Genomic DNA, 15,893 nt, shown 5'->3' on the forward strand with positions numbered 1-15,893 from the left:
GGTGTTTAAGAAATAGGAATTATATAGAGTAAAACATTGGAAAATAATAATTGTATACAATAGCATGTGGTTAACCTCGATCCGCCCTAATATATGTCTGTATAAGTGCTGAGTGTATTTAGTGATAATGGAAGTTTAACCCACATTGAAAAGCAAAACAATGATATGAAAACGCTTCTGACGACAATTTAAAATATAGGCTAACAGTTATATCCCACGGGTTAAGTACAGTTAAAACGATAAGAGCTACTCACAATAGTGGTAGGCACAGAGGAAAAAAAATGTCAGCTCTTACTTTAAAGAGACTTGAAATTTGAAACTTTATAAGAGAATATTAAAGAAAACGGTAAGGAGTAGAATGATGACTAATTCATCAACACCTAGACTAATAAACTTTTAAAATAGTGATAAAAGTGTACAAGGAGTACTAAAACCTATTAAAACGTCCTTGGTATCAGCGATCGGGAAATGGTGACTGACTTTTTGTACCCTACGTCACACTGTGCATTTTTTATACCCTTACTCAGAGCATGGAGGATATATTAACTTTATTCTTCCATTTGAAACACCTAGACCGCATAAAATACATAAATTCGTGATGATCATACAGTTCAAAGTAGATTTAACGATGCCCGTTCGTCTGTTCAAATGAAAATATAAATTACAATTTTCAAGATGAATAAATACAATTTGGCATAGATGGATGAAGCACTCATTTAAAGTTTGATATATGAAATGAGCCATATCGGGTCACACTTTGCTCCCTCAAACAGGGTGATATGAAAAAAGCAACTGCCACTCGTCCAACAGCTGTTAAAATTATTCCAGTGACAGCTCATTATATTGTTTACAAGCGTTCAAAGGCATTTTGGTGATAATTTTCCAGAAAAAAGTTATTCGTGATGGAATTCAAGCATGATAGTGTGATTTCTTTATATTTGGCTGGAAAACCACAAGTGGCTATCGTTAGAGCACTCCAGCATTTAAATGTGAATATATCTTTTGTGTTTCGTACCATCGCTCGTTACCGTGATACTAGTAGCGTAGCCCGCCGTCAAGGAAGTGGACGAAAGAAAACAGCAACATCAGCAGAAATGGTTCGAAAAGTGTCCGAAAAATGGCTCGTGAGTTGAACATACCAATATGATACCAATCCATTGGACTATTGTGTCTGGAGTATTTTGGAAAGCAACGTTGGCACTAAAAAATACCAAAGTGTCGATCACCACAAGCAAGCGCTTCGCCGAGAATGGGCCAAAATACCGCAGAGCAACATTCGAGTAGCGTATGGGATGGCCATGTCAAAGGTGACCAATACGAACAAATCTAAACTTATTCTAAAATTGGATGCTATTTTCGACATTTTTTGCTTTTATTCAATAAGATTTAAAAAATAAATAAATAAAAATAAAATTAATGCGTTTGACTTTGTTGCAGTTTTTTATCTCACCCTGTATTTGGGTTTTTGTAAATTCATACTATTACGGTACGAAAGTTACTAAAATGTACAAGATATGGTACCCTTTGTATATTTCGAACCAGTAGAACTAAGACTCTTAAATTTAGAATAAGGTTCACTGATGAACTGTGTGACGGATGGACCAAAAATTCACCCTATAAGTGAACGAATAGTACTGAAATGGACTACATATGCTACCGTTTCGTATCATGTGAATGGGTAGAGCTGTAAACTAGAAATTTGGATTGGGAATCAAGGTTGAGAAGAAGGGTCGATATGAGGAGTTAGTTTTAGAAGTGTGTACTTATGAGAGGTAAATTACTAAGTGAAACTAAATTTGGTAAAATTAGAATTTGGAAGAACGAATGGAGCAAGAATCCTGAAATTTGAATTTAAGATTATTGGCGGAGTGTAGGATTAGAATATGAAAGGAGTTCTCAAAATTTGTGCTTAAGTGCTCGAAAAGCACTAAATTTTGGTACACTTTCGGTTTGGGTGAACCCATAGAGCTTGAACGCTAAAATTTGGAAATAAAAATACTATTGCATTGTAGGATTGGGGTATGTTGGAATTTTTGAAAATTATCAATAGTACTAAATTTGTTACAATTTAAATTTTGTTAGAACAGTTAGGTTTGGAATCCTGAAATTTGGAAATATGATGAATTTCGGCATATGCGTTGCAACTTAATATAGAAGCAAGTATGTCAAATTTGGTGAAAATCGGTTCAGATATAGTTATACCTTATGTATATATGTTTCATACGATTTCATATCTCAGTGCCCCAGAGCCGTAATATGCACTCCAATACAACGATATTAGCTAATATTTACCGGATGCCGCTCAGAAATACTGTGTCATTTTTTGAAGATTAGATCAGATTTTAATATATCACTCCCATATATATCTTCATCTGATTTCACGTTTATTATACAACAGATGATTAATATCAGACCAAATTTGAAGAATTTTTGCACATAGTGGAATGATTTCTAAAAGGTTATAATGAAAATTATGATTGTTGTTTTCAGACCGGTTTTAATTCACAATTCCTTTGTTTTGTTTTTTTACGCTGACGATATGGGTGCAGCAATTGATATTTGGATATATTTATTAATTTGAATGTATGATTTTATACCACGGATAGGTATGATTTATATCGCAAAGGGCTTAAAATACTTAGGCTTTTTGTTAAATATACCATAATATTAGCCGGAAAGATTGTACTGGCACATTTGGGCCAGCTTTTATTTTGATTATGAGAGTTTTATACACCAGAAGTACCAGAATATTAAAGTCAATAAGGTTTTCCCGACATTTAACTAATTTTTGTTTTACTAAATAATTTAAAAATTACACGCGCTCCTCGCTAAGTAAAGTCTAAAATGTTGTCTTTAAGCTATTAAAGTCATCAATTTGTCTGTGAATTTCGATTTTTTTTTTAAATTTCTTTCAAAGTAACATTTTTCCCAAAATGAATAATTTATATAAAAAGCTATTTTTTCACAAAAACTCATTAAGCATTATATTACTCATCCAACAACTGATGCGTTAAATTGGGGGGCTATTAACAAGCCTCCAACATTTTGTTCCTCTAAAAAAGAAAACAGTGGAGAACGATTGCAACATTTTCCAAAGCGATAATTTGTGAAATCATTTGCCACAGATTGTTAGTCATTAGAAAAGCGTGTTTGTGTGTGAAAGTAAAAGTGTCGGAAGACTTTGATGATTTACATTTAATTTCCGCTTTCTTCCCTGCCATTGCAGCACATTACCAAGATAGGTATTTTACAATTACATGAACTTTCATAAATATATCTTTGCCACATTTTTGTGTTTTTTTTCTGAAACCTTTTGTGTGACTTTAAGAGGATGTTGTGTGCGTGCAAAAGTACGACTTTTTTAAGACAAACGTTTTTCCGCTTCTTGATGTCTTTCTCACTCTTTGACTGCCCCTATGGCAGTTACACCAAAAAGAAATCGAGTGCTCTTTGTGTAGCATAGTTGTGAAAAGTGTAGACTATACAAAAGTGAACTTATCGAAACCATACATTAAAAAGAAAGAGGGGAAAGTATAGTAGACATATGTGTAAAACAAGCATTTGCGGACGCAGTTTGCTTTTCATATTAGGGACTGGACTTCAGGTATATAATTAAGGATTTAATGGAAAATTATAGAAAGAACTAAATTCAAAGATTTCCAAAATTGCTTAACCTCAATCGTCTTACACTAAATTTGATGACAAATATCATTGATATACATAGAGTGGAGTTATGTCTTCCAAACATTAACTGGATATGATTCGATTGGGTTCACTCTTGGCAGTCGTACGAAATGGCTCGTGAGTTGAACATATCACAATATTCCATTCGGCAAATATTGAAAGATGAGTTCGGGGTAAAGCCATTGAAATTCCAAAAAGTACAAGAACTTACACCGCTATTGAAGGAAAATAGACCAAAAGAACTAAAGAGTTGCTTCACTTGGCTGAAAGAGGTGAACTGCCGAATTGGCTTTTCTCCGATGAGAAAACATTCGTTGTGCAGTAGTTTGTAAACAAAATTATCGTGTTTACTTTCCAAAGAGGTCAGCTGAAAATTTGCGCATTCGGTTGGCCACCAGAACTCAAGCCCCGGCCATGGTGATGGTGTGAGCCGCCATAACTGCCGATGGTCGCTCTCTGCTCGTATTAATCGACCGTGGTATCAGAATAAATGCTGAATATTATCGCGAATATATTCTGGAGGATGTATTAAAGCCTTGGGCTTGCATACATTTTGGCCGCAGACCTTTGTAACCCCTAATGGTTACAAAATGAGCCTCCTCGTTTAATTTCCAGCGCACAATGGCACCAAAATCTCTGGATACCAATCCGTTGGTCTATTGTGTCTGGAGTAGCAGGTTGGCACTAAAAAATACCAAAGTGTTGATCACCTCAAGCAAGCGCTTCGCCGGGAATGGGGTAAAATACCGCAGAGCAACATTCGGGAGCGTGTGACAGTTTCATTGGCCTTTTGAAGGCCATAATTCGTGCCAAAGGTGACCAATTCGAACAAATCTAAACTTATTCTAACATTTGATGCTGTTTCCGACATTTTTTATCTCACATAGCACCTATGGAAGCTAAACCTTTATATGAACCAATTTTAATCAATTCGAATGGTATATGCTGAAGTTACATTCAAATCCGAACTCCACTGCAATATGTGACATAGAACTTTAAAATAGTCTAAAAACAGTACCGCTGTATGGGGCTTATGTCACAGCGTTGGGGTTTCCATGGGCTGAATCCATTGACAATTAAGTGAGTTAATTGAAAATTCTTTTAATAATGTAGGCAATCGTAAGATTTCAATGGAGAATGACATGGACTAACCGAAAATGAATTTCAAGCTGATGAATAAAAGTAAAAAATCGGCATAAAACGGTCTGTCCCAAACAAACCAGTACACTATACCAAATTGGCAATCCTCAAAATTTGAGAGAAGTTAAATTATCCAGTGAGTATCCGACATGTAAAATTACAGCTGATTTTGCTGGAAATTGGGGCATAATCCTTCGAAATGTCGAATATCTTTAAACACTGTTAATTAATATTTTTGCGGAAAGAAACAAGTGAAAAGTAGTAGGTTTAGCCGGGCCGAACATTGAATACTCCCCATCATTCAAAAATAATTTACAAATTAAAAAAAAAAATTGAAAATACTGCTAAAATCATAAAAATGCCGAAGACGTCCCGTCTGCACGTCTATTGGAAAAATATTGGAGCTATACAAAGACATGGACCTGCAAAGGCAATTACCTGTACTACCCATTAGTAACTTTAAATTCGAAATTTGAAACATTTCCGGTGAGATGTGTGACACAAATAATGAAAATATCGTGTATCTATTGGTATAGTTTTATGGGGACTATATCAAAACCTAGACCCATATTGACAGTTCTATTCATGGATGTTACTTACACAAGGGGAACACACGCCACCAATTTACAGTAAATTTGGGTTAAAATTGGCGCAAAAACATCCAAAACACCTTAAATCTGTCGGTACAGTTATGTGGGGTTATACCAAAACGTGGACCTAACACACATCTGAGTAAAATTTTATCAACATAAATCATTTCCTGCGAAAACTAGAGGGATTCGTTATAAAAATTTCGAACACAAAAACTCATTTTTAGGGTGTTGCAAACAGCAATACTTTAAAGATTCATAGTTTCATGACTGTTCTTCCCAGTATCAATAACAGAATGAATATATATTTTAACCAACCAAACTATTCAAATTCATATACATACATTTTCGCGTGAAATATGTTCAATAGGCTGCATACAAGTCGTGTTCGCGATGTCCTTGAAAATACGATAAAGTATACCTTGTGCTGTAAATCATCTTAAAACACTGCTTGTTCTACGAGCTACTAAACAATAAATGAAGGTCATAAAGAAGGGTTCTTTGTGTTGTACTTTTTATTCCTTCAGATTTTTTCCCAAGCAAGTTAAATATTTTGAAAAACATTTGCTCAACCAAAGCAAAGCTCTTTTTTCATGTTTGCTTACTCAAGCATACAGCAAAGAAAAATGAAACAAACTTTTTGAAAGTCTTAGGCGAATCTGGAGCGCTTGCAAAGGTGCAAGAAATGTTTGTAGAAATATGCGGAAGATATTTAAGATTTTTTTTAAATACTTGCGCTCTATTTAAATTGCTGTTTCCATTAAGAAGTTTGAAAATATTTCAAATGGCCTATACTGATTTGGGATATTTTTAATATATGTTACGGGAAAAATTAAAATAATTTTGACTAAAGAATCGAATGGGGGCTACAGAACATGGTGCTCGCTTCATTTCCAGCGCACAATGGCCACCAAAATCTCCGGATACCAAACCGTTGGGCTATTGTGTCTGGAGTATTTTGAAAAGTAAAGTTGGCAAAGTGTCGATCACCTCAAGCAAGCGCTTCGCCAGGAATGGGCCAAAATACCGCAGAGCAACATTCGGGCAGCGTGTGACGGTTTCATTGGCCGTTTGAAGGCCATAATTCTTGCCGTAGGTGGCCAATTCGAACAAATCTAAACTTATTCTAAAATGTTATGCTATTCCCGAAATTTTTTGCTTTTCTTCAATAAATTTAAAAAAACAATGTAAAAATTATGGCGTTTGAATTTGTTGCAGTTTTTTTATCTCGCCCTGTATATATATAAGCTATATCTGAATCGGTTTTCACCCAACTCGATGTACTTGCTTTTAAACTGAATTCGGTCAGATGTGCCAAAATTCAGGTTATTTGGACTGATAGTAGCTATTTGGTGCACAATTAACCCGAAATGGGTCGAAAATATGTATTGGAGCTATATCTAAATTTGGAAATGACATATCTTTAGTCAAATCGAGTAAGGAGGAGAATCGTGAAATACTTCATCCTTCTAACTCGATTATTTCTAGAACCCTTTCGTTCTTCATTTCTTGAACTGGAATATAAGTATCATAAGGAAGTGTTCTCACGGATTTATGCTACGATTGCCAATATTTTCTTTTTAATTTTCCCTTTAGAAAAATACAGTATTTTAAGGTGCTACACATTTTTTAGCCAAATACATTTTTTATGCCATCTCTAAATAATGGGACAGGTTGTAAAAAGATTAATATAAACAACAAATTGTTAACGCATATAACTTAATAAGAATTGTTATTTACCTTATAATGATACAAGTTCAATTTAAAACATATTTGGCCAAAAGCTTCGACTTACCTATAAATAAAGAAATAAAATAAAGTTATATTATTAAACAAGTTGATTTAAGTTTTAAATATAAAAGTAGAATACAAATACATATAGTTATACCCTACAACACTATGTGTTGGGGGTATTATAAGTTTGATTAGGCCAAAAATTATGAACCCCTCGAAATATTGGTTTCCCACATGGGAAAGTATATATGGATCTTCGTAGCTCGCCGAGCTGAGTCGATCTAGCTATGTATGTCCGTCCGTTCGTCTGTCCATGTTAATTTGTAATCACTCTAGAGGTCGCAATTATTGCCCGATAGGGCCATAATAGAACCCTATATATGGATCTTCCTAGCTCGCCGAGCTGAGTCGATCTAGCTATGTATGTCCGTCCGTCTCTCCATGTTAATTTGTAATCACTCTAGAGATCGCAATTATTGTCCGATCTTCACGAAATTTAGAATTGGTGTGGGGCTAGGGCCATAATAGAAGCCTATTGCTTTTGGAGATGATCGCATAATATATAAGGTGATCGAAATGGACCAAAAACTGAAAAAATCCTGGTTTTGCAGTTGCTCTGCAGGTCGCAATTATGGACCAATCGACAAGGAAGATAGCATGGGGCTAGACCTAAGAGCTGAACAGAAGCCTAGCAATTTTTATGATCATCGGGTAATATTTAGTGGGTGAAATAGGCCACAACATTTGTGTTAAATAAAAGTCAAATTTTCCATTAAACCGCGAATATTTTTAATCCCGCCGAAATCACAAATAGACGAACAGGTCAATCCTGACCGTTACGTAGATGCCGATAGTAAATATATCGGATATATATAGCGAAATATATACAATGTGTATATACAAAGGAAGGATATGTTAGCTAGAATGTTTATATCTCAAGAATGGCTGGACCGATTTTGACAAATTTTGTCAATTCAGAATGTCCTCTTGGCATAAATGATAGTTAGATTTTTTGCTGTCCCTAGCATAGCACCCTTATCTTATAGGCTCTCCATTATTAACAATGTAAGCCATTTTTTAAAGCATAACACCTGACAACAATCTGAATATCAAAAAGTTTTAAACTACATTTACATATTGTTTATAATTTTATAGAAAACTGATAAAAACACACACACCAACCAACTTATAACATTCCATAACAGCTCCTAAACAATCTTGTTAGAAATCCATTTAGTTTTCATCGTTTCGCTTTGGAGTTGTTGTTGTTGTTGTTATTTTGCATTTGGCTTGCTGCATAAAATTTTCATTTAAACTATTTTGAATTATTCGAGACATTTTTCTTGACTCATGTCATGACGCACCTAACCATCACACATGACTTGCACACACACACACACACACTCTCACATATATACATATTTTGTATGCACAGCACGTCAAACCCATGGGACCCGTGTATTTTCCCAACTCTACATGGGACGTGAAGTTATGAGAGCTGGTTGACTGCCAACCAGCCGGGCTGGTGAGGATTTTGTTGGTGAAAACATCAATGTCATACCTAAAGGAATTTATGGCACAAGCGAGAAGTGAAAAATATGAACTATGCACTCGTCGTTGTCGTCATCGTCGTCATCGTCGTCCATACGTACAAATGCTAAGGAAATGTATTGAGAAACATTTAAAAGCTCTTAGACATAAATTCCTCAAAACTACAAAGTGATGGTAATGGTGCTGCTCGTTCGCTCGCTGGTGGTGATGTGATGATGATGACGATGATGGTTTTGCTTCTAGCAGTGGTGGTGGTGGCGTTGGTGGTAATGCCTCATTTCACATATTGCCAACATGCCAAATATAAGGACGTTCATAAATATATATATGTATATAAAAACGTATTCAGCGTTATAAAAAGGCATACGTTTTTATCCACACACACACACACGCGCAAACATCACAAGCATACTCAACCATGCACACACGCATATTTGGGAAATGTTCAAGCACGATTTTTTGTCTGTGTGTTAAGGGGGGTACACAAAAGTGAGAAAATTGTCTCTTAGAATTTGGAATTTTTCTGACCGGTCTGAGTAACTCAGAATTATTTAGATACAAATAGGTCTATAGTAGATAGAACAGATGGAAAGAAGACTTTAGTTAATTCTACTGCAATTTAGGCACTTAGTGCCAAATTCCATATATTTTCATGGAACTTGCATTTTCCTGCTCTGAACTGTTAAAAACGATCTACCATGCTAGAATGGAGACTTTGGATATATACATCTTACTATTTTATTTCAATTACTTTCAGTCTGGAAAGGATGCTTCTGGGTAGATCATTGGTCGTTCTCAAGAATCGAGTAAAATATTATTTCTGAAACCACTCTAATACTGTTTCAACTAAAGAATCATAACAACAAGAGTGACTGCTGTCGTCCTATGCATCACAACTTCCATTATGAAAAAAATTGTTAAAATTTTATTTTGAAAGTTTTTCCGAACGAAAATATCACAGAGCGAGTGCGTAGAGGAAACGGAATTTCCATGTGCTCGTTTTAGTGTTGTGTTCATTCGTTTTTTTTCTTCTTTTTCTTATGGAAACATTTTTGTATAATGGAATTTTCTTAATATAAAAATTTTTCACATTTCTTTTTTTTTTTGCCTCTGGCGTTGTTGCGTCTTGTTTGTCGTCCCAGTGACATAAGTGAACCTCATAAATGTATATTTTTGCAGCAACAGCAGCATGAGCAAAGAGTGAGAACGACATTTTTGAAACAAAATATTTTTGATAATTCTAAGAAGTATGAAGAATTTTATTCCATTCATGTGTGGATTTGGAATTTTGTACAAATTCGAAAACATTTTACAATCAAAGTTTTAAATGTAATTGATATCATAAAATAACTTGGTTCCTTTGAAACATGAAATAGGCCGATTGCAACTTGAAAATGCAAAAAATTTAAAAAAAAAGTTGAGTATTCAAATGTATTTAGTGTTGAAAGTTAAATTTTCATTTGTAAAAGGAAATCAGACCCCCTAAAGGTCATTCTTTGTGTATTTTTTAAAGATATTTTTAATTTTTTAAGTTTTGGTCCTTTATGTGGCGTAGGGGTTATAAAAATGACTGCGTCACTATTGTCCTTTTTAAAAAAATATGTTTGGGACTAAACAGTAGACTATGTTTGCTTTAGTCGTTTGCTTAACCCATTCACGAACGCTACAGAAATTTATAATAATCGGGCCAGGTTTAAATAAAGCTCCAAATATATCAACGTCCAATTTGAAGCATTCCATACACCAAGTATGTTATATTAACCCAAACAAGGTGAATTTTGGTACATAAAACAGAATTTAAACTAAAAGCAGATGTTTTAAATTTGGTAAAATTTCGCGTCAGATATAGCAATAGGTCCCATATGTATGTATCACCCGATTTGATATTTAAGATTACCAAAGGACGTAAACCCAAAGAAGTATCCATACCACCACAATGATATTCGGTACAAGATGTCTCAGACAGCCTAGAAATAACTTCGACAAATTTTATTGAGATCGGTTCAAACTTAGATATAACTGCCATATATACGAAATTGTGCGATTATAGTATATTTTAAATCATCGATGCAGGTGCACCTCTATGTTCCATTAATATGTTTCAGACAATTAAATTTTTGTTCTGATATTTTGAACTCTATTGCGATGATATTTGGTACGAGAGGTGTCTCGAACATATAGCTCCATTAAATCAATTCAGAATAATATTTAGTTACCGTATATTAATTTCAACCGATATCAAATTTAAAACCCTCCAAACTAAGCATATCGGTGTCCGATCGATTTTTGTTCTTTCCACACTGGCTATTACTAGTTCAAACCGTTTAAGGAGAGTTGGTAGGAGGAGTGGACCTTGGACAAAAAGCAAAAAAGGTTATTTTTGATGGAATTTAAGCGTGATAGTGTGATTTTTTATATTTGGCTGGAAAACCACAAGTGGTTATCGTAAGAGCTCTCCATCATTTAAATGTGAATAGATATTTTGCGTCTCGTACCATGCTCGTTACTATGATACGATATGGGCGGAAGAAAACAGCAACATCAGCTGAAGTGGTTCGAAAAGTAAAGAAGCGACTTGATCAAAACCCGCAAAAATGGCCCGTGAACTGAACACATCGCAATATTCCATTCGGCAAATATTGAAATATGAGCTCGGGGTAAAGCCATTGAAAATCCCAAAAATGTAAGAACTTACACCGCAACAGAAAGAAAATAGACTCAAAAGAGCTAAAGAGTTGCTCCACTTAGCCGAAAGTGGTGAACTGCCGAATTTGGTTTTCTCCGATGAGAAAACATTCGTTGTCCCGCAGTTTGTAAACAAACAAAATGATCGTGTTTACTTGCCAAAGAGGTCAGCTGAAAATGTGCACCTTCGATTGGCCACCAGAACTCAAGTGCCGGCCATGGTGATGGTGTGGGCCGCGATAACAGCCGATGGTCGCTCTCCGATCGTATTAATCGACCATGGCATCAGAATAAATGCCGAATAATATCGCGAAAATATTCTAGAGGGTGCACTCAGTACGCGCCAACCAATATTGGTTACAAAATGAGGTTCTTCGCTTCATTTCCAGGGCACAATGGCCACCAAAATCTCCGGATACCAATCCGTTGGACTATTGTGTCTGGAGTATTTTGGATAGCAAGTTTGGCACTAAAAATACCAATGAGTCGATCACCTCAAGCAAGCGCTCCGCAGGGAATGGGTCAAAATGCCGCAGAGCTTCATTCAGGCAGCGTGTGACGGTTTCATAGGCCGTTTGAATGCCATAATTCGTGCCAAAGGTGACCAATTCGAACAATTCTAAGCATGCCAAAATGTGAAGCTATTTTCGACAGCTTTTGCTTTCATTCAATAAAATTTAAAAAAATTAAAAATTACGGCGTTTGACTTTGTTGCAGTTTTTTTTATCTCACCCTGTATATGTGTATAATCTAAATCAATAATGTCGTTAAAATCATCAAAATACCGACTATCTGGAGGTATCTTGGACTGTACGAAGACGTGAATATCCTTAGGCAATTTTCTGTCATTGGACGTAGTACTCATACGAACCCCAAATAGTAAATATAATCCATTCTGGTGAAAAGAGTGATACAAATCATCAGAATGTCGAATATCTGTAAGTTCAGTTATATGGGTAATACTTAAATTAGGACCTATGCGGACAGTTGTCAATTTCCTATATACTGGACCAACTTACAGCAAATTCGGTTTAAAATTGTGATTCAAACGGGAAGATTAATAATTAATTTCAAATTCTACCGACCTATTATATATATTTGTGAGACATATGTCACCTACTTCTTTCCATGCAGAAGCTGGAGAGGTTTCCACAGACACACAGAAGGTCATGGCTAAATCGACATAGAATCCTATGTTGATCAAGAACATATAAACTTTATGTAGTATATAAGGCTTATATCAATGAGTTACTATCAGAATGCACACTCCATAGTATAATGGAGGGTATAAAAAATAAATTTTAATTTTTTTTTGGTTTAATAAAGTAATTGGTTGTCGTCTATTTTTGTAAAAAGCAGTACCCATTATGAACAGACTAGTTTCGCTTGACTACCTTGACATTACATTGGTCTTCAACTATTGTAATGTGGTTTCACGCTCATACAGCATGATTATCCATTAGAACACTGGCTCAACTTCAATCTAAATCAAAATGGCTATTGAATGGAAGAATGTGGTATTCTAGTTAATAATTACATTGTTTTATTAATAATATTATTTATATATCTTCCCCATCTTCTTATTTTTGATATAGAAATTTAATTTCAGTATTAAAAAATTCTCATCCCAAGAACCCTTCTAAAAGGTATTTACAAAATTCCATTACAAATATTGTCCATGTGTAAGAATTCCCTTAAAATGTTCATATAAACATGTCATTTGGACACCTTTTGCAAACACCAACACATATGAAGTGTTCCCTTGGTCCCATACATACACATCATATCTTTAAACATTTTTCAAATTACTGAGGTTTCAGAACATCTTTAATTTTGCCATGTCAATTAAAGGAAAACCTTCATAACAGCAGTAACAGCCAGAACAAAAACAACAACAACCACTGCTCGCAATGATGTCGATTGCATACCGATTTCTTTGCCATTTTATGAAGACCATTAACATTACATTTCAATACATGTGAACACATACATAAATACATAAATACGTACATATGTATTTATGTTTGAATGAGGAGTGGATATGTATGGCTTTTGACAGGCAACTCATTTTTGACTTTCGACAGGATCGTTTTGCTTAACACTAACACAAACACAACCACCACTAACATCCTCAATATGGTATACTTGAAAATGTTTTGTATGCTAAACATTATTTGCTGGTGCTGGTGTTGTTGTTGTTGCTGTTCTCCGTATACTGTGCTTAACTTGTGTTGGTTGGTTAGATGGTTGGTTTGTTGGTTGATTGTTGTTTAGAGCTATCGTCCTTATTGTTTGATTGTCGGAAATACTTGACATTGCTGCTGTTTGTGTGGTTCAGGAAATTGCTTAAGTTTTCTGTTTTTTTTTTTTCTCTGTTTTCTGGTATTTTGGAATTTTCAAGACATCAACAACTGGATGCAAAAATAAAGCAAAAAAAAAAAATTCGTATATTTATAAATAGACAGCAAAACAGACAGCTCTAACACAAATGACAAGGAAACATCGAACACCGCACAACAATAACCAATGATACCAGTAAAACAATGGCAAGAACTCCAAAGGAAAAAAGACCAGAACACACAAAAGATATGATAATGAAAAAAAAAAAAAAAAAAACATTTTAGTGAAGACTTTTGCGGCATATTTCAGAAAAAAATCGGCAAATGTTTGGAAGTATTTTTCCTTTTACAAAGTAATGGGAGTTTATTTAATTGTTGTTTAGTCACTGGTGTCCTAAATTTTTAATGTTTTGAAACAAAACAAGTAAAACCAGTAAAGAAAGTCCCAAAGTCGGGCGGGGCCGATTTTATGATACCCTACACTACTTTGCTAATTTAGTTGAGCTCCACTTAATAATTAAAAGTTTTTATGGGAGAATTCAATCATACATGCTATGATTATAATTATAATTTAAAATTCAAAGGACTAAATATGCCGAAGCATTTGTATCTTTTCAATTCGGACTTGTATTGCCCATTTGGTGCAAAATTAATTTGAAATCAGATAAAGATATATATGGGAGCTACATCCAAATCTGAACCGATCTCGATAAAATTTAGCAGAGATATTTCTGAGCTGTATTTGATATATTTCCCTGAATATCGTTGTTACGGAGTGCATATTACGGCTGTGGGTAACAAATATAACAAATCGGATGAACAGTATATATGGGAGCTATAGCTATATCTGAACCGATCTTCACCAAATTTGACATACTACCTTCTACACTTAATACGGTCGTATGTGCCAAATTCCATCCCATTTGGGCAAATATTAGACGTCTGGTGCACAATCAAAGGTAAATCAGACGAAGTTATATATGGGAGCTATATCCAAATCTGAGCCGATCTCGATAAAATTTATGAAAGGTATTTCTGAGCTGCATTTGATATATTTCCTCAAATATTGCTGTTACAGAGTGCATATTACGGCTGCGGAGGACAAAAATAACAAATCGGATGAACAATATATATGGGAGCTATAGCTATATCTGAACCGATTTCGATCAAATTTGGCATACTTATTTTCAGGCCTAATTTTGGTACATATGCAAAATTCCATACTATTCGGGCTGATATTACACATTTGATGCACAATAATAGGCAAATCGGACGAAGATATATATGGGAACTATATCTAAATTTTTACCGATTATCTCCAATTTCAATAGGGTTCGTCCTTGGGCCAAACAAATGTTGTTTGGAAAATTTCATCTTAATCGGATAATAAATGCGACCTGCATTTTGTTCACAAGAATACAGGGACAGACAGACGGACGGACGGACGGACTGACAGGCATAAATCAACTCAGAAAGTGATTCTATGCAGATCATCAAAAGGAACTATGAGTCTATCTCGTTTCCTTTTGCCTATTACAAACAAATGAACAAAGACATAATACCCTGACCACCTTGTGGTGTAGGGTATAAAAACATTAAGTTTGGGCGGGCCGAACTTTTAATACCCTCCACCTTAGGATAAAGGAAACATTACAACTCATTATGACCCACAAATACCAAAAATCATCAAAATAACGAATGTCGAGAGGTACTGCTATATGGGATACAAAAACGTGAACCTTTATATACAATGATTCGCCAACGGAGTTAGAACCCATTAGGAACACAAATACCAATTTTTAGACAAATCCGCGAAGAAATGTGGCAAAAATCATCAAAATACCGAATATCTGGAGGGCTATACCGTATCGTGAACCTATACATGCAATATTTCGTCACCGCAGCCAGAACCCATTATGATCAACAAATACCAATTTTTAGACAAATCCGTGAAAAAAAAAATGTGACAAAAACCATCAGAATACCGTCTTTATAACAGATCTTGTGTTAATGGAAATATTGAGATGTGCCTGAATAGAGTCGGATGTTAACTTCGTGTTTTATTAGCTACATGAATATTCAACATTTTGCCCCTTTGTGGGGGAGGTACCAAAAGGTGTGGAAAGATATATTCCATCTTCACACCAGTCTTTGGAGTCTTTTTTCATGT

General features: G+C 35.0%; 1 protein-coding gene across 8 annotated transcripts in view; it reads right to left on the reverse strand.

The window, feature by feature from the left end:
• LOC101889617 (complexin) overlaps positions 1–15,893 on the reverse strand; it is a 636,740-nt gene that overhangs the window by 96,295 nt on the left and 524,552 nt on the right. The window lies entirely within an intron of this gene.

This window comes from Musca domestica, unplaced genomic scaffold, assembly GCF_030504385.1.
Source record: "Musca domestica strain aabys unplaced genomic scaffold, Musca_domestica.polishedcontigs.V.1.1 4, whole genome shotgun sequence".
Lineage (NCBI taxonomy): Eukaryota > Metazoa > Arthropoda > Insecta > Diptera > Muscidae > Musca > Musca domestica.